A 21751-nucleotide genomic window follows, 5' to 3' on the forward strand; every position below is an offset into this window, starting at 1 on the left:
TCCTTTCTAAGGTAGGTTAAATGAGGACCCAGTTTGTGGGGGCAATAAGCTGACTTTGTATAAAATATACAAAAGTATGAAGGCTATTGCTTAACGCATTGTAAGCCACCCTGAGTCTCCGGAGAAGGGCGGCATATAAATCAAATTAAAAAAAAAAAAAATCTGGAGCCAGGTGAGAAAGAAAAATGGGCCTTCCCCACCCCCCCAGGCCCTCCGGAGGCAGGAAACAGCCTGTTTCCCTACTTCTGGTGAGCCCAGAAGGCCCAAAAATCAGCTGGCCGGCACACACATCTTCTAGAGGTAGAGAAGAAACCAGGAAGAAGAAGACCATGCCATTCTGAAGGGTTGGACCAGATTCCTCATTTTCGCTAATAATCAGTTTCTCCCTTTCATTTTTGTTGTCCTTCTTTTAGGAATCTTAAAAGCTAAGTAAAGAGAAACAGTGTGGGGTGTTCTCACACTTCCTTATATTGTTTTTTTTTTCTTTCTCTTGGAAATTACCCCTGCTCACTATCATGTTTGTTCCCCAATCTTTCAAAAAAAAAAAAAGAAAAAAGAAAAAAAAAAACCCACCAAAACTATTCTGGAAACTATTCATGGTTGTGTTGTCTTCTCCCGGTCTTGCAGTGGTGAAAACAAGGAACAAAGAATCACTGCCTCACATTATCTCACCCCCAAGTGGGAAATAAAATTAAATGGCTTGATGTTTATGGTTCACATGGCACTTTCTCGGTGTATGAACGAAGAGGGAAACCAGTATTGTTCTTGTGCAACATTGCATATCTATATCTATCTGTCTCTCTCTCTCTCTCTCTCTCTCTCACACACACACACACATTCATCTATCTCTTTATCTCTATCTCTCTATCATCTCTCTATCCATCCATTATCTATCTATCTATCTATCTATCTATCTATCTATCTATCTATCTATCTATCTATCTATCTATCTAAGACCACACGTTTTCTGAATAGTTTTTATCCCAGAGCTATAATTGCACTCAACCATGAACTAAAGGGCCACCATCAGTGAGCTGTTGGACAGTATTACTTGGTCTGTTGTGTGGATGTTTGGGTGGTTTAGGGGTGGAGAATTGTGGTGGGTAGGAGTATGTTTGGGAATTGTTATATGTGTTGGACCTGATCTTTGGGTTACAGTAAGTGAATTTTGTTGTATGGGTATACTGTGTATACATGTACAATGACAATAAAGTTTAACTATTTAACTATCTTTCTTTCTTTCTTTCTTTCTTTCTTTCTTTCTTTCTTTCTTTCTTTCTTTCTTTCTTTCTTTCTTCCTTCCTTCCTTCCTTCCTTCCTTCCTTCCTTCTTTCCTTCCTTCCTTCCTTCCTTCCTTCCTTCATCTGTCTGTCCATCTATCTACCTATCTATCTACTTGTCTTCCTACCATGGAAACCTCTGGCCATTGATATCATCAAAAGAGGAATAGAAATTCGGCATGATATGGAGGAGAGTGATGGAATTCTTAAGAGTTACATTCACATGTCATATGGGAGCCATGGTTATTTGAATCATGATTTGTTTAACAGAGCCACCAATGACACTGGTATGAGCCCCTTATAATGAACACACTTGAATTTGTGGGTCTCCAGCCATGGAAAATATAACACATAGACATTATTTGAATGTCAGCTGTATAAGAAAGAGAGAGAGAGACCAGTGTCTTGGACTGCACATTAGACAAATAACTTATTGGGATCCTTAAAGTAACATGGATCATGTGTGGTCAGAATTCAAAAATCACATATGACACAACTCTTTATGCAAATAAATCAAATCAGTTGCAATCTGCATATGTGGTCTGATTGGGGTAAATTGTAGGGCTGACATAGAAACATGATTCACATTCAAATCAATTGAAAATAAATGGACTCTTGTTAAATGTTCTTAGACAAGCCTTAATGTATGCCTGATTGCTTCTACATTTACAGAATGTAGCTTATAAATGATTAACACCTTTACCTTCTGGAAAGCAGGAGATCTATCAGTCATGATTGGCGTTTGACAGCTCAAGGCTACATTGAAAGAATAGAGTATTATTATCTTTGGTGGAGTATATCACACGACCACAGAAATTACTTTCCTGAAGAGCTTCAAAACAGGAACTCAATTTGGACTCCCATCATGCAGGCAGTGGGTGTCTTCCAAGGAACTCTGAGAGATGCCACTTTCAATTACTGAGATCAATAATCATATTAAAAATTGCGCTATTGTTTATTCCGAGAAAGCACTTTTGCTGTGCTTTTTAGCCGAAATGGCTTCCAGAGCAGTTTAATCAATAATAATAAAAGAAGATAATCCCCAACCCTCAAACCGCAGATTGAAGAGACAAAAAAAAAAAAAAAAAAGGAATGGAAAAAGACAGGGGAAAAAAAGGAAGGAGGAAAAACAGAAATAAAAAACAAACAAAAATGAAACCCAACAACCATTCTTAAAGTTCCATTTTTTAAAAAAAAAAAAAAATAAGGACTAAGGACTAACTAGAATGCAGCAACTCAAAGAAGCTATTATTTCAGCAGATCCAATGGAACAGATTTTTATTTATTGGCTGCTGTCAATAGCAGTGGTTTGAAAGAGGAAGCACCAAGAAAGTTCAACTAAAATCAATAGTCAAAGCTTGTCTTTGTAAAGAACATGCAGGAAATCCTTGACTTACAAGAACAGTTGGGACAGAGTTTCTGTTGCTGTGCAGGGAAGTTGCCTGAATGAGTCAATCTCAATTTTATGATGTTTTTGCCATGGTTTTTAAGTGGATCATTGCAGTTATTAAGTGAATCCAGCTTCCCCAATTGATTTTACTTGTCGGAAGCCAGCTAGGAGGGTTACAAGTAGCAATAGCACTTAGACTTATATACCGCTTCACAGTGCTTTACAGCCCTCTCTAAGCGGTTTTACAGAGTCAGCCTATTGCCCCCAACAATCTGGGTCCTCATTTTACTGACCTTGGAACGATGGAAGGCTGAGTCAACCTTGAGCCTGGTGAGACCCGAACTGCCAAACTTTTGGCAGTCGGTGATCAGCAGAAGTAGCCTGCAGTACTGCACTCTAACCACTACGCCACCGCATGATGTTCATGTGATGTTCATGAGACCTTGGAGGTCTTCTAGTCAACCCCCTGCTTAGGCAGGAAACCCTACACCACTTTAGACAAGCCTAACTAGGTGGCTCAGTGGCTAAGACACTGAGCTTGGCGATCAGAAAGGTCAGCGGTTTGAATCCCTAGTACAGGTTTCCTGAGTGAGCTCCAAGGTCCCTTCCAACTTCTGTTACTGTTAAATTGGTTATCCAACATCTTAAAAACTTCCAGTGTTGGAGCATTCACAACTTCTGGAGGCAAGTTGTTCCACTGATTAATTGTTCTAACTGTCAGGAAATTTCTCCTTAGTTCTAAGTTGCTTCTCTCCTTGATTAGTTTCCACCCATTGCTTCTTGTCCTGCCCTCAGGTGCTTTGAACAATAGTTTGACTCCCTCTTCTTTGTGGCAACCCCTGAGATATTGGAACATTGCTATCATGTCTCCCTAGTCCTTCTTTTCATTAAACTAGACATACCCTGTTCCTGCAACTGTTCGTCATATGTTTTAGCCTCCAGTCCCCTCATCATCTTTGTTGCTCTTCTCTGCACTCCACATCTTTTTTACATTGTGAGTCTCCACATCTTTTTTACATTGTGGTGACCAAATCTGAATGCAGTATTCCAAGTGTGGCCTTACCAAGGCATTATAAAGTGGTATTCACACTTCACATGATCTTGATTCTATCCCTCTGTTTATGCAGCCTAGAACTGTGTTGGCTTTTTTAGCATGTAGGTTTATTGTTATACACATCTTGCCTCCCAGAACCAATTAATGACAAGTACCAAGGTACCACTGTAGTAACCAGTTGGGCTCTATGAAGATTTAAGCAGGTGCTTCACTTCCAATGTTGCTTTTAGAAAGCAGCCCTGTGATGCTCCCTCTCAGAAGAAGCCATGGTATTTCTTTGATTCACTTTACTTCTGTGGTCTGATCCAATGCTTCCGATAACCAGAAGAGAAGACAATGCTTCTTCACCTGAGTGAGGAAAAAAATGTCACTGCTTCCGTGGTACAAAGTGTTTCAGAAAAGTGAGCTGCTTCATGTAGGCTTCCTAACAAGACTGGCCATTCCCTTCATTGCATTTATCTGTCTTCTCCTTCTCCTTCTCCTTCTCCTTCTCCTTCTCCTTCTCCTCCTCCTCCTCCTCCTCCTCCTCCTCTCCTCCTCCTTCTTCTTTTTTTAAAAAAATTGATTTATATGCCGCCCTTCTCCAGAGACTCAGGGTGGCTTACAATGCGCTAAGCAATAGCCTTCATCCTTTTGTATATTTATACAAAGTCAGCTTATTGCCCCCACAACTGGGTCCTCAATTTACCTACCTTAGAAAGAATGGAAGGCTGAGTCAACCTTGAGCCTGGCGAGATTCGAACCTGCAGTAATTGCAGGCAGCTGGTCTTAATAACAGGGTGCTTTAGACCACTGTACTACCAAGGCTCTTCTTCTTCTTCTTCTTCTTCTTCTTCTTCTTCTTCTTCTTCTTCTTCTTCTTCTTCTTCTTCTTCTTCTTCTTCTTCTTCTTCTTCTTCTTCTTCTTCTTCTTCTTCTTCTTCTTCTTCTTCTTCTTCTTCTTCTTCTTCTTCTTCTTCTTCTTCTTCCATTCCCTGCACAAAAATCAGGAAGGGGGGTGGGAGGGAAAGCACATCCGTTTATTCTACCCCCACCTAACTTTAAAAGCAAATGAGGGAACAATTCCAACAGCAATTGTCATACCAAACAGGGCAAACTTTGATGTTCCCATTATGATAGCAATTAAGCATATGGAGAGTTAGGTTTTTATCATTGGCTTAGAATGGGAGAGCAGATTCAATCTAAACCTATAATAAGAACAAAATTGGTCAGAGATGGAACCCTATAATATGCTGGAAAATTAGATGCTGTCTGCAGCTAGATTTTGGCAGACTTTTGCTATTGAAAGGGTGCCATTAAAAGCTGCTGGCATACCTTCTCATTGGATAGTGGAAAACAGTCATCACTTCAAATTTATATACACACAAACACACACACATACACACTTAAAATGGATCAATGTTTGCCTTTATCTTAAAAATTGCTCTTTGAGAAAGGAAACCCAAACAAATATGGAGCAAACAGGTTTTGCAATCTACAGATCACAAAATATACGGAGATCAACTAAGGATAGAATGACACAAGCGAATTGTTCCGGCTCAAACATGAAAAACAAGGAGAGTCCCCCTTTTCTTCCTTTGTCTTTTCTTGATATTCTGAGAATACCAAGAAAAAGAATTTAGGATATAAGAAATGGCTAAGTGGGAGTAGATAAGAGCTCATGAGACATGAAATAAGGGACAAAGGTTAAAGACTATGGAGAAAGAAGGAAAAGGAAAGTACTAAAAATGGATCCGGTTGTCTCCTATCACTCAGTGCCTTTTCAATTATACAGCATACTTATATATATTTTGTCAGGGTAATGAAGATTTAAAACTGACCAGTGATGATGAACTGAGGATGAGTCAGCAGGGTTATTGCTGCTGTCTATATAAGGGAGGCCATGAGAGGGTCTCTCTCTCTCTCTCCTCATGTATCTGCATTGTAGTTCGCCATGTAGAGTTGAAGAAGACTGATTGCTTGTCTGGTATGTGCCTACTACTTGTATGTCTGTATATAGAAGTCTTGTATATAAACCAGTATTTGTAAGATAAACCTTTATGTACTGTATTTTGGGTTGTCTCAAAATAGTAATCACACTGTAAACACTCTGACATACTTCAATTACATACCATGTTTTTCCAAAAATAAGACCCTTATATTTTTTTGAACCCCAAAATAAGCACTTGACCTTATTTTCAGGGAGGTCTTATTATTTTGGGGCATGTGGAGCAAGATGGGGCTCCTCTTGCAGTCTTACCTGATTTCCAGCTCTGTCTCCCTAACCCTAACCAGAGGAAATGGTGGGGACCAGGGGTGAAATGCTCCTGGTTCAAATTGGATCGCCCGATCCGGTAGCAATGATGGCGGATGGTTCAGAGAACCGATAGCAAAAATCCCTGCCCACCCCCCCCATGCCCAGCGGAGCCGTGCGATCATCAGAGGCTTTTTTTTTTACTTTTAAAAGCATTTTTTCTTCTGCCGCAAAAATGCTTTTAAAAGTAAAAAAAAAAAAGTTGGCCATGCCCACTCAGTCACATTATCCCGTCCCCCCCCACCAAGCCATGCCCACAGAACCGGTAGTAACAAATTTTACATTTCACCACTGGTGGGGACCAGCTGAGCATGCACTTAATTATTTTCGGAGAGGGCTTATTTTTCGGGGGGGAGGCTTATTTTAGTGCATGCGCTCAAAAGCCCGATTGGGCTTATTATCAGGGGAGGTCTTATTTTTTGGGGAAACAGGGTATGTTGGTGCATTCAAGCTAGCTTTTACTCCCAGTGACTTTTTGGCAATATTTGGAAGTCTGCACTATCCACAGTACCCACAGTAAGTTTGAAAAAGTCCTTCATTAGGCTTTTTCTAGGTGGCTGAAAATCCTGCCTTTTTATTATTATTATTATTATTATTATTATTATTATTATTATTATTATTATTATTATTATTATCGGACTTATATGCCGCCCTTTCTCCATGAGGACTCAGGGCGGCTCACAGCAATAAACAACAACAAGTCCAATTATGGGACTATGGGCGCTCCCATGTGACACCTCTCCTGCGTGAGCTGCATTGGCTTCCAGTGGTCTTCCAGGTGCGCTTCAAGGTGTTGTTCACCACCTTTAAAGCGCTCCATGGCATAGGACCTGGGTATTTGTGGGACCGCCTTCTGCCACCGATAGCCTCCCACCGACCAGTACGCTCCCACAGAGAGGGACTCCTCAGGGTGCTGTCAGCCAGGCAATGTTGGCTGGCGACCCCCAGGGGGAGGGCCTTCTCTGTGGCAGCTCCTGCCCTCTGGAACGATTTGCCCCCGGAGATACGAAGGATATCGGATCTCTGGGTTTTTCGCCATGCCCTAAAAACCTTTCTTTTCCATCAAGCAGGGCTGGCGTGACCCCCCCCCCTTTTAGCCTTTTAAATTGTCAAATGGGTTTTAGTTTGAATGTTTTAAATTTTGGGCCATAGTTATATAATTCTTTTAAAAAATTTAAATTTTGTATTGGTATGTGTTTTAGTTCTGGCTGTGCACTGCCCTGAGTCCACTAGGAGAAGGGCAGGATATAAATTGAATAAAATAAATAAATAAATAAATAAACAATAAAAACTAAAATTCCCATTAAAACCCCATTCAGTCCAGGCCAGCTTGGTGAAATAGCCATGTTTTAAGGTATGCCTTTGTATGGGAAAGTCACAGTATTGCTCGCCCTGCAGTCTTGCTCACTTCAAAACAGGGTTCTCTATTCAAAATTAAGGCAGAAGGAGCGAAAGTTGGGGGCTACCCAGAGCTCCAAGGGGAGCTGATTCCAGAGGGTAGGTGCACCCACAGAGAAGGCTCGCTCCCTAGGGGCTGTCAGCCGACATTGTTTGGCCGACGGGACCCCAAGTAGGCCCTCTCTATGTGAGCGCACGGGGCGATGGGGAGCTGTTGCTGGCCGCAGGTGATCCGCCAAATACCCCGGGCCTAATCCATGTAGGGCTTTATAGGTAATCACCAGGACTTTGAACCTCACCCGGTGGGCAACCGGTAACCAATGCAGGTCACGTAGGAGGGGTGTGACATGGGAGCATGGGGACACTCCCATCACTACCCGCATGGCCGCATTCTGCACCAGCTGAAGCCTCAGAGTGGTTTTCAAGGGCAGCCCCATGTAGAGAGCATTTCCTCTTCTACCTCCAATAGTTCTAGACAATGCCTGTCTAGAACTCAATATTATTAGGGCAGTTAAAGACTCTCCAGGGAGAATTCAATAGAGAATAACAATAACAGTAGAGAAGCTGAAAAATGCCAACCGCTCTTTGCCTTTGTATGGGAAAGTCACAGTATTGCTCGCCCTGCAGTCTTGCTCACTTCAAAACAGGGTTCTCTATTCAAAATTAATTGCTGGCCAGGGAGTTAAAGATGATTAACATTGCTATTGTGTATTGCCATTCACTTATCATGCATAAGTTGGAAGCAATTAAGTTGATTACGAACTGCGAGGGACAACAATGCCACCTTCATATACTTAATGTCCTTTTGAATTTTCCTGGAAAATAAGCATGAATGATGAAAAGCCTTTCAGGGCTCTTCCCTCACTCTTGTCTCTCTTTTACTCCCACAGTAGTCGCTTTTGTCTTTTAAACATTATTATTATTTAATGCAAACTGTCGTCTGTTGCTTACTCCTCTTCTGCTTTGGGATGGATTAATCAGCTAGACGTTTCCAAGGACCAAGAGCCGAGAGATTGAGAGAACTTCAGAATGAAAATGCAGCCCCCATATAAAGAAAATCTGTATAAAATGTTTTATAGGTGGCCTCTGCCACCTGCCAGATTGGCAAAGATGTTTCCTAATACCTCACCACTATGTTGGAAATGTAAAAACCAAAAGGGAACTTATTACCACATGTGGTGGTTTTGTCATAAGGCAAAACATTACTGACAAAAAAATTAAAACACAAATAGAAGAAATTATAAATCAACACATAGAAATGAGGCCAGAAATTTTCTTAGTGGGAATAATTTCAGGGTCATACGAAAAAGTGATACAATATTTAATCATTCACGTAATTACAGCAGCACAAATAATTTATGCCCAGAACTGGAAAAATAACAATATACCATCAGAAGACAATGTGGTCAGAAAAATTATGGAGTGTGCCGAAATAGATAAGCTTACGAAGGAGATACAAGAAAAGGAGGAAACAGAATATTATTTAGTCTGAGAGAGATGGTATAAATGGTTGGGGAAAAAGTGAAAAAAGGACAGGGGAAGACTAAATAATGGTTGAACTAGGTGGAGAAATATAGGAAGAAATAGGAAGAAATAAAAATTGTGGAAAGGAAATTGTGTACATGTTTATGTCAAATGTAAATAAAACAATATAATATAATATATAATATAATAAATTATAATGGTATAAATATGATATATTAGAAATATATGTATAAAAGATATACTAAGATAAGAGAGAGAAAATGTATAAGTATGGATTACCGATGAGAAACTGTTGAAAAAAAGAAAGTGTTAATGGTGTTTTTGGTTTTTTTTAAAAAAAACTGTTTAATAAAAATTATTTATAAAAAAGAAAGAAAGAAAGAAAGAAGGAAGGAAGGAAGGAAGGAAGGAAGGAAGGAAGGAAGGAAGGAAGGAAGGAAAGAAAGAAAGAAAGAAAGAAAGAAAGAAAGAAAGAAAGAAAGAAAGAAAGAAAGAAAGAAAGAAAGAAAGAAAGATCCAGCCACTATATTTTTCCCTGTCCTCCCATCTGCCAAATTGTACACAATATGCTTTTAGCATTTTGTGCAAAAGTCTGTGGTAGGGAGAATCCTAGGCTTCCAAATGCCATTTGTGGTCGGGGTCTGTGTACTTAACCTACTTTCCTTTTTTAAAAATTCATTCCTTCTTGCATGCTCATCCTCTCTATAAAATCTGTAGTTGTAACCTCACTTCCTAAAGCTTGACTCTAATTCTCCTCTCACATTAGCCTTCCTGGGTACATCAGACAGAAAACATGAACAGATAAAAACTAATTCTACTTTATTGTAAGGCGATGTTAAGAGAATCATGCAAGTCTGAAAGTACAAACTCCTCACTGCCGCTTTTAACCGGCTGGCCAATTTTTTTTTTTTTTAATTTGATTTATATGCCACCCTTCTCCGGAGACTCAGGGCGGCTTACAATGCGTTAAGCAATAGCCTTCATCCTTTTGTATATTTTATACAAAGTCAGCTTATTGCCCCCACAAACTGGGTCCTCATTTCACCTACCTTAGAAAGGATGGAAGGCTGAGTCAACCTTGAGCCTTGGAGAGATTCGAACCAGCAGAAATTGCAGGCAGCTGTGTTAATAACAGGGTGCACTAAACCACTGTACTATCAAGGCTCTTTAGATGGCTCCTTCTTAAGTTTCTTTCTCTGACTGTTAAGCTTCTGGAAGCTCCTCCCTCTCTTCTCTGATTGTTTCCTAAGCAGCATCTCTTCCCCTCATCCCCCAAGGCAGGGGTGGGATTCAGCCGGTTCAGACCAGTTTGAGTGAACCAGATGCTAATGTTATATCTGGTTCGCCGAACTGGTAGTTGCAAGGACTGGCTGGCTCAGCCCCGCCCACCCCTCCCTTCCCAGGAGTTTCCACATGGCCCGTTTTGAATGCTGGGTAAGTGCAGGGCCTGCGCAGAGGCTCTGGGAGGGCGAAAAATGGGCCTCTTGGAAGTTTTGGAAGTCCAGAAATGGGCCCGTTTCCAGCCTCCAGAGGGCCTCTGGAGCCCAGGGGAGGCCATTTTCACCTTCCCAGAGGCTTGAGGAAATCTTCTGGAGCCTGGGGAGGATGAAAACATCCCCCACCTACCGTGGTGCAGGGGGCTGAGTAGGCTGTGCCCACCATGGCCACGCCCAACCAGCAACCAGGCAGAGAACCGGTTGCTAAAATGTTTGAATCCCATCCCTGCCCCAAGGTCATCCTCACATACCATTACATCTCATCAATGTCTATGGAGATTCTGAATCATCCAGGTCATGGCTGTCACAAAGGTGCTGTTATAAAAGACAACTGGACTTTTATTTGTTTATTATAATTTGTCAAACAGAAATGAAAACAGGAATAATATAAAAATACAATGACAGGGATGATAGGCACGTTAGTGCGCTTACGCACGCCCCCTCTATGGACCTCTTAAGTATGAAGTGAGGTCCACGGAAGTCAATTTGTGACTGAAGCTGAAAATTTGTAGCTGAGACAACTGAATCAGGTAGAGCATTCCAGACTTTGATGACTCTATTACAAAAATCGTATTTTTTATGGTCAAGTTTAGAACGATTTACATTGAGTTTAAAGTGGTTGTTCACACACGTATTATTGCGATTAAAACAGAAAAAACTGAAGTCTCTTGGCTTTTTCCTTGAGAATGTGACACTTCTCATCCAAGAAGTTTCTTCAGTTCTGGCCGAATGACTGGGGAAAGAGGCCATCTTTATTAAAATTGAACAGCCTTCTCTCAACAGAGGGAGAGGATATGACCAGGGGTGCTATTCAGCAGGTTCTGACAGGTTCTGGAGAACTGGTAGTGGAAATTTTGAGTAGTTTGGAGAACCAGTAGTGAAAAGTTTGAGTACTTTGGAGAACCGCTAGAGGAAATTTTGAGTAGTTCAGAGAACCTGTAGTGGAAATTTTGAGTAGTTTGGAGAACCGGTAGTGGAAAGTTTGAGTAGTTTGGAGAACTGGTAGTGGAAATTTTGAGTAGTTCAGAGAAAGTTTGAGTAGTTTGGAGAATCGCTAGTGGAAAGTTTGAGTAGTTTGGAGAAGCGGCAAATACCACCTCTGGCTGGCCCCAGAGTGGGGTGGGAATGGAGATTTTGCAAATCCTTCCCCCAGAAGTGGGGAGTGAATGGAGATTTTGCAATATCCTTCCCCTGGAGTGGGGAGGGAATGGGGATTTTGCAGTATTATTCCCCTGCCATGCCCACCAAGCCACATCCACCAAACTACACCATGTCCACCAAGCTACGCCCACAGAACCAGTAGTAAAAAAAATTGAATTCCATCACTGGATATGACACCACATACCTTCTGTTTACCACACAATCTTTTCAGCAGTCCCAAGAGGTTTCCACACCCATTTGAGTCACTCTGATTCCGGTGACTCTGAGGATACAGGTAAACCCCCAAGTAGCCTCAAACGACTCTCAGAGACCTAATGACCACCCTTCAGAGTGCTAACAACCAGCTGACTGCAAAAACTGTAAATCCTTCCATTTCCCACCATGCAGCCAGAACCAAAGAAGCTTCTTAGATGAGCAGTGAAATGTTTTCAAGGGGAAAAAAAAGTCCAATTGCCTTTTGAACAGCATCTTTGTGACATAGATCTCCTCAAGTATAAACAATCCCCAAACAGCTATGACTTAGCAAGCAAACCAAGAAGCTTGTTTCTTGTTATTTCACTGTCCCTCAAAGACATTTTGCACTGCCAAAATTTACGCTTTTCTTTAAGGGAAGAAGAAGCCGATACACTTCCAAACAAATCAGCAAACTAGATTTCTATTCTCAACAAAGTTTACGAGACGTGTGTGTTTCCCAGAAGTATTTTTGAAAACTAAAAAAAAAATGTGCTTGAGGTTAGCAGCCCTGCTGGCATTTTTTTTTAAAGAAAATGAAATTGTAGTCAATAGTGCGCAGGTGAAGCAGGAATCTTGAAAAATTATCAGAAAGCTGTGCAGGGGGCGACTGTTTGATCATCTTTGTACTAAGAGTATGGATGAGTAAGGATGACTCTTTCAGCCTTCAGCCTAGTTGGAAGAAAGGATCAATTAAAATATCTCTGTTTGCTCATTTAATGTTGCAAAAATGAGGGCAAGCAAAGGAGCAAGGCTGACTTTTTCATTATTACTATTAAAAGCTCATTTCTTATTCTGGCCACATCAGGCAAATACATTATCAGGCTACCTAATGAATCCCCAGAGTGGGTTTCCCCCCCCTCCCTCTTGTTCCCCAAATGGCCTTGATACAGCTCCAGTGGCTATTGATACATAAAGTGCAGTCACTGCTACCGCTGAACACGTAACTGGCATAGAGCTGAAAGTTTGAGCAGCCTGATTTTTCTGCTCATGTGGGAAGGCAACAAACGGCATGGCACGGAATCGTCTAATGAGTAATTGCGATAATTGAGCAAATTTGGCAATAGGCCAGGGAATTCATTACTACTTTGTTGGAAGTAAGGGTTGAAGAGAGTCTGGAATCAAGAATGAAATGCTGTGGTTGCAAGATCTGATTTCTGCTTATGTGTGATTGAAAAAAATCCAAGTTCCAAGCCCTTAGACTGGTTATGTATGTAGATATGTATTCCTCAATATAGCCATAATTTTTTTTAAAAAAAGGTAGCCACCCATCCGGTGATTCAAGGAAATGCTAGCATTTGCCATCTTAGAGTAGATTATGTTCATTTCCTTTTGTAGCCAGAGGCACATATTTTTTTATGGGATCCTCGTCCCTAGATTGTGTTCTCCGACACAATCTGTTCTTGCTTACTGAAGTTGCTAAGCATGCTTATAGTGATGGAATTAAGGAAATCAAATTATGATAATAAAATTCACTTCTCCTTTGTCGTTTCTGCTTTGTTCTTTGCAATAGTTCATAGTAGGCAGAGGAACTCAATATACAATATTCTTGAGTTTGGAGCAAGTGGGAAACATATCTGTTCTTTGTAACCATGGGGCAGTGAGTCAAAAGCCCTGATTATGAGTGATTTCTTTGGTTTTCATTGTATGTTGACTTTGTCCACTTTTATGTTATTTTTTTAAAAAAATGAGAAGAATACTTTCCATTATTCATTGAAATTCATCTAGAAGAGGCAAATAAAGCAATTCAGCTTTGTGAAGGAAAAGGGACATATATTACTCTTACTTCTTAAAGCTAATTTTGCCCTGACGTGTAGAAATGTATTAGGGGTACAATCTATCCCACAGGGAAATACAATTGTCCTGCTTAACCTTCTGCATGACTATACAAGGAGGTGTTTGGTAAAGGGTTTCTCTAATGTAATGTAGCATAGAGTGGTGATTTCTCTTTGCTACCTGCATTGAAAACAATTAATCCAATGAATGAGACGCCAAGAGTACTGATTAATAACACTTATTAGAAGGAAGGTAACATTTTAGCAGAAGAAATAACTCTTGCATACAGCTAGCAAGTTGGAAGTCATGATGGACAACCAGCTACAAGCTAGACTACCATTTTGCAAATATCTGGAGCAACATGGACATATACATGTTATATGTGCTCTAACTCATGAGGCAGAGAGCAAAACATATTTGGGTTCTCTGGGGAACCATTTGTGATGCTCCGTGACATGTTACTGCTGCTTTACTTGTCTGCAGTGGTACTTCTCATTTGCTAGCAGCTTCTGGTGATCGCTATGTATTAGATTACCTTTATTATGGAATTTCTTCTTTTTTATATATTAGGGTGGCAGATTTCTTTGCATAATGGATTCAAGCTGAATGTTAGGATTGATTGTTAGAAAAATTAACGATATGAAAAACTACAAAAATTAAGAGCATTTCAACAGTTGCTGTGCAAATATTTAGTTTGGAGATTTAATTGAAAGGTGATTCAATTAAATCCATGAATTGGTTCAATTGTTTTCCAAATTGATTTTGGAAGCTTGACTTAAATCAATTTCATTATTCAACTTGAATGTCCAAATCAAATTAGATCAAGCTTGTGAATTAAACTGGAAGTCTGAATCAAGCTGAAGATTTGGATCCCATGTGTCTGATTCGCACATTGGTACTAAATTTGTAGGGTAAATGTCTAGGACAGTGCTGTGTTCCTGTTCATGGAATGTATTCAAGCAGAGATTTGGCAGCCATTGGTAGCAGATGTTATAATTTGGATTCTTAGGATGAACAGGGGGTAGATTCAATTGGTTTAAAGACCTTTACTAAAACAAAGATTCTACAGTCTTATGGTTCCAAGACATATTAAGGTTATAGAGAGGTCATTTGCAGCCTCCCTTCCTTGGATTTTAGATAACCTGGTTATGATTTGTTGGGGACATGTCTTCCCATCAGAGCTTCCATCTCAGTGCCAGATTGCTGCTACTGAAGGCTGCTCCAGCAAGAAAGTGATGGGGAAATAGAAAAGATGTCCTGTGCAAACACTCTGTGTCATACAGAGAAGTCTTCGGTAGTTTGATCCTCTGCTAAGCTCTGACTGGCCCAGTGAAGGACTGCATTCTGTCATCCAGCCATGAAGTTCTTTACTTTAATGACCATTTCTGGTGTGGATGCTAGGGAGAAGAGAACTTCTGGGATTCGGACCTGGGCTTGCTTGCATATTAGGCAGATGTATTAACCTCTAAGCCACAGGTTCTCCTCACTTTGTCAGCTTGTACCAGGGGAGATTAAATGGCTAGCTGATGAGAGCTAAATAGCTTGAAATAGATCTATACTAGTCTCCCTTTATTTCTTTGTCAGTAAATATAAATTGATCACAAAATAGTTTGTTGTGAAAGCGACTGCCTGAGGGCTCCTGGATTGGGGCTGAAAGGTGAAAAGGAAGCAGTATGCTCCTTTCCATATTTGGGTAGATCAGGTTGTTTTGATAGAAAACCCATATGTGTGTGTGTGTGTGTCTGTGTGTCTCTTTGTGTGTGCAAACAATAAAACTAATAAAAGACAGAATAATAAATTAATAAAATAACATACTAAAATAACCCCCCACCCTCCGCCCTGGTGACAACATATCACACCAGCCATTTAATGGGCTCCATCCAGTGGTGGGATTCAGCCAGTTTGCACCACTTCGGGGGAACTGGTTGTTAACTTTCTGAGCAGTTTGGTGAGCTGGTTGTTGGAAGAAATTATTAGGGCAGAGAACCGGTTGTTAAATTATTTCAATCCCACCACTGGCTCCATCCCACTCTGCATTCCCCAGACCCGCTGGCAGAACCAGGTCTTCAGCGCCTTCTGGAAGAGTATTAGATTGGGGCCCATTCTAATCTCTGGAGGAATGATGTTCCAGAGAGAGGGAGCTACCACGGAGAAGGCCCTTCTTCTGGATCCCAACAAGTGTATCTCCCTAGGGATGGGACCCACAGCATTCCCTGCCACCCCGCTATAATGGGTTGGGTAGATGTGACCGGCAAAAGATGGTCCCTCAGTTTTGCTTTGTCAGGGGACTATTGACCTTGTGGATGACCCTCCATAAGATTGATATTTGTATAAACTACAATGAAAGGAAGGGAATGGCTGGATTACATTGTACCACCAGCACTCTGCTGGTTGGTGGTAGCTGGGTTGCAAAGGCTCCTACCTGCTGTACAGGTAGAGCATGAACTCACCTGGATCCTTGAAGCCTGTGCCTCTTCCTTCCTTCCCTGAGACAGTTCCCAGTGAAAATCCCCATCTACTCTCTTACCTACTACTGGGGGATGCCGTGGTTTGAATGCCGGATAAGAGGAAGTTATTATAGTGTGAGACAATGATTTTTGGATCACCTATTTTTCTCCCTTCTAAGGGAGGAAAGCATATCTCTAAGGCTGTGGGAATAAATCTCTGCTCTCTCGATTGCTTTCTGAGGGAATCGTTCCTGCTTATTTATTTTTAAAAAAAGATTTTCAATTAGGTTGTCCTATCGAAATCCTCATTTTTGCCTCTGTATTTCATTTCTTCCATCAACAATCATGAATAGGAAAACCATGCTGTTTCCAGTCAATGCCATTTTCCCATTTCATCTGTTTTTTTTAAATTATCGGATTTACTTAAGTGCTTAATTTAAATATATTTTTTTCTTCCAAAATTCATATTCGTAAATACATTTTTCTCCAAATATGGATTTTTTTTCTACTGCATTCTGACAATTTTGAAAAAAAAAAAAAAACACAACCCAAAACATCAGTAGATAACTGGATTCCAATCTCCCTGTCTTGAAATGCTGATCAGGTCACTCGGTTTCAGGATTAGATTAAAATTGAATTCTTCAAGCATCTCTTACAATGGTCTCTGAACAAATGGCATGTTCCTATCGTTCTCATTTTGCAGACAGTTGAAACCATCCATCTTGCTGAACCTGATGCCTTTCTGCTGCCTTCTGAATGTCTTATCAGATTCTTGTAACTTAGTTGAGCAAAAATTCAAATTCTGAGCAGCTCTTCTTGTAAATCGGGCACAATGCTTGGCCAGAGTCAGGAGAAACGATCCAGATAACTGGACTAAAAATGGATTGATGCCTGAAGGTTAAAAAGGAACTCATCTTGCATCTTTGGCCTTGCCAAAGAGCTTTTAATAACATCTTCAAAGATTAACAGAGTTTGGAAGGAACCTTGTACTGTAGGTCATCTAATCCAACCCCTTCACCTACACCATCCCCGACAAATAGCAGTCCAATCTCCTCTTGAAAGCCTCCAGTGATGAAGCTCCCACAATTTCCGAAGGCAACTTCTGTTTCATTGGTTGATTGTTCTCACTGTCAGAAAATTTCTCCTTATTTCTAGGTTGAATCTCTCCTTGATCAGCTTCCATCCATTATTCCTTGTCTGGCCTTCAGGTGCCTTGGAAAACAGCTTGACCCCCTTCCTCCTCTCTGTGGCAGCCCCTCAAATATTGGAAGACTGCTATCATGTCTCCCCTGGTCCTTCTCTTCACTAGACTAGCCATGCCCAGTTCTTATAATGAATAATCAGGTAATGGCACCGCAATTAGTATCAAAGACAAGGATGAAAAATATTAAAACTTGCAATTTGATGGCAACTGAGTCCACGTCTAAAACTTGGGATGAAGACAAGCAGATCTACCCAGCAGATGCCTCTAAGAGTAGGCAAGTATCTTTGTGAACAAATATAGTACCATTCACTAACATCTCATTACTGAGTAAAATTGATGAAATGACACATCTAATGACCTGTAGTGAGTGTGATGAACTATAGCTCTTCCCTTTTTTTAGAACACTGTAATTTGATCATTATAAAGAGCTAAAATGATTTTTTTTTTTTAACAATAGGACAAAAAACAGCTTTGGTATTCCAGCATTAATTTTCTGAATAGAAAATAATCAGAAAGTAAAACTACCATAGTATTGCCCTTTAGACAGAATATGTGAAATAAAGAAAAAAAAAAACTGCATTATGTTTGAATGTATTGCTGAATGTACTGCATTATGTTATAAATGGAGCTCTCATTTGATACTCGGCAGTTGCTGGAATTCTTTCTTAATGACCTCTTTGCTTTTCTACAATATATTACTTATCTGAATTCCTGAACTCTTGTGTGCTTGTTCAGTTGGTTTCAATTCAATCCTGCCATGGAGAAGCCAAGAGCTAGCCTAGAAATACCACAGTAAATATTAATTCTATTTTTATTGTAACATTATATTACCAGACCCTTGAAAGTCAGAAAGTACCCCTCCCCTCCCTCACTTTTTGTTGTTGTTAGTTGCAAATCATGTCTGACCCATCGTGACCCCATGGACAATGTTCCTCCATGCCTTCCTGTCCTCTACCATCCTCTGAAGTCCATTTAAGCTCACGCCGACTGCTTCAGTGACTCCATCGAGCCACCTCGTTCTCTGTCGTCCTCTTCTTCTTTTGCCCTCCATCATTCACAGCATTAGGCTCTTCTCCAGTTTTCCCCCACTTTTACTCTCCCCAAAACTAGAGAGGGTGTCTTCTGAAACACTTTCTCCACTCCTTCTTCTTTGGGCTTCAATTCCATTGATCACACTATTGTCTAGAACAGGACTCTCCAAATTTGGCAAAGTTAAGATTTCTGAACTCCAGCTCCCCAAATTTCTCAGCCAGCCATGAGAGTTGAAGTCCACAAGTCTTAAAAGTTGGAGAGGTTGGAAAGACCTGGTCTAGGCTGAACTTCTTTGTCCTGTGTCCTGCAATTATTCTGACATACTATTACATTACATAGCAATCAGGGGTGGGTTCTACTTACCTTTACTACTGGTTTGCAATGGGATCGCGCTTTCAAGTACAACATGTTTATGTTTGGGGATAGCAATAGCATTTTGTTAACCTGATTTGAGTCACCCTCTTGTACGTCCCAGCACCAGCATGACAATGGTAAGAAAAAGAGAAGAGAAGAAGATGGGTTTTTTCTACAACCTCTTTGGCCAAGGAGGGTGTAGAAAAAATGCTTTTAAAAGCCTCTGACGATCCCAGCTGAGTTGCCTGATCGTCAGAGGCTTTTAAAAGCATTTTTGTTTACAACCTCTTCGGTCGAAGAGGTTGTAGAAAAAATGGTTTTAAAAGTTAAAAAAAAAAAGTTGGCCATGCCCACCCAGTCACATTACCCTCCCACCCTCACCAAGCCACGCCCACAGAACCGGTAGTAACAAATTTTACATTTCACCACTGATTTAGACCAGAGGTCTTCAAACTTGGCAGCTTTAAGACTTGTGGACTTCAACTCCCAGAATTCTCCAGCTAGTACAGCCACAAGTCTTAAAGCTGCCAAGTTTAAAGACCTCTGATTTAGACTTTCAAGAAGCAACTTTCAAACCCTACCCAAGATAATTCATTCAAGCATTCCTGAAACTACGCTGACTTGGTAGAGAGCAAGAGGAAGGCAATCACTTTTGGCAGCAATAATTTTAGGATGTGCCCTATTTTATCATTCAGGTAGGGATAAGGAGGTGAATCCACAAATTACAATGCTATCTATCCACAATTAAATGTTGTCTGGAAGTAGGGGAAAAGGCACAAAATTGAATTGAAACCAAGCTCCCTCCTCCCATTTAATTTTTTTTAAAGTAAAAAACATAAGAATCTAGAATGATACAGTCCTTCCCGCTATCCCGTCTTTTCCCTCTCCCAAAAATGGGGAATCCAGCCAATGTGTCTTGGAGGGAAGGAAAAATAGAAACCTGGTATATAATCAGTGGCCTTTTTGTCAGCTATCAGGTACCTTCATAATTTTTGTTTCGATACTGAATTGTTAGGTTTGTGCTTGGATCTGATATCTGGTCAGCAAATTGCCACTGCAGAGTCTGAGAGAGAGAGAGAAGCAAAGGGATTTGGGCACTAAGAACGAGAAAAAAATAAAATAAAATAAAAGGAGAGAAACTGAGTAGCAATTCCCTGACAAATAACCATGAGTGACCCAGAAGAATGTGTGACAGTGACATGGCCAATGTCACTGCCCTTTCCCAATTGCAGTCCCTAATGATGCAATTTTTATCTCCCAACCCAACAGATGTTCAATAACCTGCCCAGGGGAAAGCAATTTCTTTATCTCCTTTTCTTTGACTCTCTCAAGAGTTATCGCGGCTTAGTTTTTTTTTGGTTTTTTTAAAACCAAATCGGGGTGTTTTTTTGTCTCTCCCTTGTCCTCTGAGCTTGGTCTCCCATCTGACTTCATTAACATGCTTTGTTTAAAGATGAGAAGGAATGTTAGCCTCCACCTGAATTCTGGTAATCCAAAATCAAAATCCAGAGAGGGACTCTATAGGGATCGGGTGTACTTGTCGGGGGGTGATGGTGGGGAGCTGGGAGAGAGAGAGAGAGAGAGAGAGAGCACCGAACGTGAAATTAAAATGTAAATCAAAAAGTAATTGGCTTTTTGTGCATTGTTTAGATAAGATTTACTTGTGAAGAATGGCTTTTCCTGTCGGAAACTCAGCAGGCTCAGCTCCATGTGACACAGTTGCATTTAATAATGGCAACCCATCTAGGCCATAAATATTGCAAACAATGCCATTTGAATGAGAAGCCCCGTGAACCATAATAAACCCCCTGTGATTAATTCCAAAACTGCTCGCTTCATATTAGACCTGCGGTGGCGTCCCCAATGCGATCAATACAGTGTAGCCGAGTGATTCTAATAGAAGCGTTATTATCTTTTAATCTTTAGGAGAACAGTAACTTTCTCCTCTTTCCATGCCCCTTTCTCTCTTTCAAATACTTTGGCATGAAACTCTGCTCATCCCTTTTCTCCGAGCAACCTTGAAGATCGTTGTCTCTTTTTTCTTTTTTTAGTCTGCTTTCTTTCCCCCACTCCACTTCCCTGCACTTGTCTTCTCCTGAAATGAAGATGCATTCAGGTTTTGTTTTCAAGGATTTATCAATAAGATGACACGGTTTGCCGTTTGGTGAACCAAAGGCACATTTGTATGCCGCGATTTTACAATTGGTCGCAACGACCTTGCCTGCCAGCCGCAATCTCCCCCCCCCCGGTAGATAAATGCCCACTGGTTCCAAATGCCCAACAACAGGAATTTGGTAGCAAGGAAGGGTCGTGGACAGAGGGAGGGAGAGAATGACATATGGCAAACTATTGTTCGTCTGAAGGGATGAGGTGGATCAGCGACTAAGATGCTGAGCTTGTCGATCGAAAGGTCAGCAGTTTGACGGTTCGAATCCCTAGTGCTGCGTAACAGGTGTGAGGCCTCGTTCTTTGTCCCAGCTTCTAGCAGTTCGAAAGCACATAAAAAATGCAAGTAGAAAAATAGGGACCACCTTTGGTGGGAAGGTAACAGCATTCCGTGCGCCTTTGGTGTTTAGTCATGCCAGCCACATGACCACGGAGACGTCTTCGGACAGCGCTGACTCTTCGGCTTTGAAATGGAGATGAGCACCGCCCCCTAGAGTTGGGAATGACTAGCACATATGTGCAAGGGGAACCTTTACCTTTATTGTTCTTTGAGTAGCCAGAAACAACTTCTTATGAGCCAGGTTGCACACGCTACATTTAGCATACAGCATTTTTTTAATTTTTTTTTATGGAAAAGCAAAACCAGCTTACAATTGACTTTTGTTAAACAACAGGAGGCAAGGACACTATTAAGGTATGGGCTGCAGTGATACCAATTAGTTTGATTACCTCCTTTTTTTGTGTGTTTCTTTTGGTTAGTGGATAACATCTTTGCCCTGCACCATCATCCTGGAGAATATCTATGCATGGTCAACGATGAAAATGACTTGATGGCACATAATTAATATGTATCATTAAGTTCTTGATCTGCCTTGTAAGACCTGCTAAATCAGGATTAGGTCAAATGCGACCCCCTTTAGTGGGCAGAAAGGGAATAATCTAGCTATTTATTTTACAGTATGATTCAGAGCAGTACAGGCAACA

At 40.8% G+C, this 21751-nt stretch overlaps 1 long non-coding RNA gene across 1 annotated transcript in view; it reads left to right on the forward strand.

Annotated features, from left to right (window-relative positions):
• Positions 1 to 21751, forward strand: part of LOC148112284 (uncharacterized) — a 260798-nt gene that overhangs the window by 32303 nt on the left and 206744 nt on the right. The gene's annotated exons all lie outside the window — the stretch shown is intronic.

Source organism: Pantherophis guttatus, chromosome 11, assembly GCF_059756535.1.
Source record: "Pantherophis guttatus breed Tessera chromosome 11, ASM5975653v1, whole genome shotgun sequence".
In the NCBI taxonomy this organism is placed as follows: Eukaryota; Metazoa; Chordata; class Lepidosauria; order Squamata; family Colubridae; genus Pantherophis; species Pantherophis guttatus.